This window comes from Ranitomeya imitator, unplaced genomic scaffold, assembly GCF_032444005.1.
Source record: "Ranitomeya imitator isolate aRanImi1 unplaced genomic scaffold, aRanImi1.pri SCAFFOLD_441, whole genome shotgun sequence".
In the NCBI taxonomy this organism is placed as follows: Eukaryota; Metazoa; Chordata; class Amphibia; order Anura; family Dendrobatidae; genus Ranitomeya; species Ranitomeya imitator.
In genome coordinates, this window is record NW_027193819.1 from 93351 (window position 1) to 97275 (window position 3925).

Sequence of the window (3925 nt, forward strand, 5' to 3'; positions counted from 1 at the left end):
GTAGACGTCATTGTTTGATATGTACTTGATTTATACTCACACTAGCTCCAGGATTCACTCCACATATCCACTTCACTAGCATTATGGAGGGTCGTTATTTCTGTTCTCATTTGGCTTCTCATTCCATCTTGTCCTTACATGTAAGATTTTTTATTATATACTTGTTATTTTATATGTATTTTCAATAAACATTGTTACAATTGTCTTCAGGACTATCACTCGCCCTTTTTTCGTTGTTGTTTTGGTTAGTATTTGTGGAGTGTCCTTGAAATATTGGGCGCATTATACTCACTGGGTCATGGCGCTGATTTCATTATCTATACTATTATGGTTTCTGCTTTAGTATTATTGTATTCAGCTTCTATATCTTAGTATTATTTCTTATTCTTTTCTAGGACTTGATTAAATCATTGATCCCGGCAGGAGAGCCGCGTATAAGCGACTATGAAACTATCAAACTGATCAGCAGCGGTGCTTTTGGGTGAGATTTCTATTAACATAATCCCCATTTCTCAGGGTTCCCTATGACAATGCTTCGGCCTCTGTGCTCTGCCATTCAGTGTTATCATAGGGAGAAGATCTGAGTCCACATCACTGTCCACATCTCAATGTCACTATTCAGCTCCATTATATACAGCAGAGCGAACTGATCTGTAACACATCTGTCTGTAAGGAAAGGGATGATATCATAGAATACATGACACCCACCGGTCCTAGACCTCCTCTGTTCTTATGCTTCCTCCTGATCTTTCGGGGCCCCATTATGAAGCTGGTAATAGTGATTGGCTGCACACGGTCACGTGAGGGGTGACGCGATACTGACGCCGATGACATCTCCACCCTCCACCATGACCATGTCAGTCCAATCACTGGCCTCAGCAGCAGAAGGGAGAACAACCAAAGACAGAGGATGGCGGACTGCAGTGATGGACCGGGGAAGGACCAAGACAAGTGGGTGTAATGTGTTTAATTACTTTTTATCGTCTTCTTGTCCCTCCATTATTTATTCTGCCTTGGGCTGTGGAGAAAGACTAAAAACCATCTTCTTACAACAATTGGAGCAATTTACATTTTGACTAATTATTATTGTTACTGACTTGTATCTACTGGTCGGTTATAGCGAATCTGCCCAAGATGAATGTCAGCAGATTCTCTCATCTATAATGTGACCTGGTGAGGGCAGACGGGGCGCGGTGCGACCTCCCATCATCTATGTAGTGTTATTTCATGGATTTCTAGATGTGGATTTCTAGTGATGGCCGGACTGCTGCCATTAATCATTAGTACAAATGATCACGTAATGACTTCAATATCCAGACTGTTAAGGGTTCATTATAAACCATGGATTCTCCTTCTCTCCAGGGCCGTCTGCTTAGTGCGCCATAAGGGATCACAAAACATCTTTGCTATGAAGAAAATGGCCAAGAGGAACCTGACTACTTCTAATAAAATGGAAAGGACATATATCGAGAGGGACATCCTAACATTCGCAGATTGTCCCTTTGTGGTCTCCATGCTCTGCTCCTTCCCTACTAGATATCACCTGTGTATGGTCATGGAGTATGTAGGAGGTAGGACACGAACATTGTGTAGTATTCAACTCATGTCTGCTGACATCTTATCACCTCTCATATCATTAAGACTTGTCCCCGTGGATGTTACATTCCCACAGAGCATTTACTATAGGTTGTCTATTAAAGTCATTGATGTGTGTGATCTCCCCGTATGTCCGCACTGAGAACGTCAGTATCTCCAGGTGTAGACCAGATACGAGATCACTTTATGTCATGAGCTACTTGGACGACAATTTCATCATGACCTCAGACTAATATTATGTACATTATATCTTTATATATTATCCCCTGCCCCAATGTTTCCACTCACTTCTCTTCATACATCATGGTGCTCCGCTGTATAAACCCCTCACCGGTCATATTTCCTTTCTTCTGTAGGTGGAGACTGTGCGACCCTTCTAAGCACCAGGGGTCCTTTCTCTGTCCCGATGGCCCGCTTGTACTTTGCAGAAGCAGTCCTTGGTGTGGAATACCTGCATAGTCACGGTGTGGTGCACAGAGACCTGAGGCCACAGAAGTAAGTGAATACCTGTAGTATAACAAAGGGGGGGAGTTATCCTTTATTATCTCACGGTCTATGAAGCTAAAATCATCTTCTCTTTCACAGCCTCCTGATAACATCTACTGGACATATTAAAATTACCGACTTTGGATGTTCAAAACTTGGTGTCATGATACCAAACACCAACACCTACAAGCAATCAGCAGAGAACATCTCCAGAGAGTTCCAGGACCATGAGGTCAGCATTACCTACAGGAACTTAGCTTGTTCTGTACAAATCTCATAACTCTATTTTGTCTTCCCTACGTTCTTCATTTCTAGAGAGCTTTTCCACTGATATTTTATCTTCTGTAATTCTGATTTTATGTCAAGAGCTTGTCATAATAATAGTTTCATCGATTCTCATTGCTTTTTTCTGTTGGTTTCCAGGAGTGTGGCAGCCCTTATTACACAGCCCCTGAGGTCATCCTGAAGAACGCCTATGGAAGACCTGTTGACTGGTGGGATATGGGCATCATATTAAATGAATTTTTCATGGGAATTGCACCATTTGATGGGGCTTCCCTATCTGAGTTTTATGAAAATGTTGTCACTGGTAAGTAAAATAATCTGATCATTGCTTTTACTGGTTATCTTGGTTTAGTTACGTCCTTTGCTTTATCTTACAGTCCTGTAAATAGGTTTTATGTTCTTTAATTTTCTATATAACAGGAAATATCATTTGGGATCATCATTACAGTCCTCCACCCGATGCTAAGGACCTCATCACTCAGCTGCTGAAAACAAATCCTGTGGATAGACTTGGGACAGGTAACAGATACAATAATATCAATATTCCCTTGTTACACCGAGGACACATCACTAATGTCCATGAGGAACATTAATTCTCTATCAGCTTCTCCATTTATAGTTCTCTTTGCTAAAATTTTCATTCTATTTCCTACATGTCTGCTCAGTTGTGTAATTAGTTCAAATTAAGATACGTTGTTCAGATATGAAGTTGTCTCTGACAATGTCCGCATCACTTTTGTTTTCCTTTATCCAGGAGGAGCTTTTGAGATCAAGGTTCATCCATTTCTTAATGACTTAGACTTTGACACCCTTCTAAGTCAAAATCCAGTGTACGTTCCTCACCTTGCATCAGATGTGGACACCAGCCTATTTATCAGTAAGTAGGAGACGTCATCTAAACTAAGTATCTGTTTGCCTCGTCTTCCTTATTTTGTGACAATTGGTTCCCATTAATAAATGGTGACTGTGTTATACTGACAACCTCTAATAACACTTCATTACCTATGTCTTGCAGACCATTCTAATATGGAAAAACATCTGGTCTCAGAGGGTGAGAAGGGCATAAGTGAGGACAATGAGAGCCTTGTCTTCAAAAATTTTACATCATCTTCTGAAAGGCTTTCTAAAGTAAGTATGTGTTAATACATCCAAAATATATATAAAAGACCTATGAAGGTAGACATACAATTATTTAATATCTTATTGCTTCCGCATGTAGCTCTGTACCACCGTTACCAGGATGAAGATTAATGAGAATCCCAAGTCTTCTCCAGATCATACCCAAGAATCCAGCACAAATATTTCAGAAATGTGAGTAGATTATGGGGTCATTATTGGGAGGTCTAGGCTGATTTATGTGCACAACACCAAATATAGGACATAATTACCATAGTATCAAATGCAGAATCCACCATCCCAAGGTTAGAGGAAACCGCTCGTGATAACAGCCCATATCTGCGTACCTGTGACCGGTCATGCATTTTTCATGCTGCCTACACTGTAGGAGAGATGTATTATTACATGCCAGACATTCTTAATTCCGCTCCAATCTATAGAA

The 3925-nt window shown here is 40.6% G+C and overlaps 1 long non-coding RNA gene across 1 annotated transcript; it reads left to right on the top strand.

Moving 5' to 3' along the window:
* The first annotated feature begins 3155 nt into the window (after nt 1–3155).
* Nucleotides 3156–3662, top strand: LOC138654355 (uncharacterized). Its single transcript, XR_011316230.1, has 3 exons — nt 3156–3244; nt 3383–3495; nt 3587–3662. It is a non-coding gene; the product is annotated as an uncharacterized lncRNA (long non-coding RNA).
* The last annotated feature ends 263 nt before the right edge of the window (nt 3663–3925 follow it).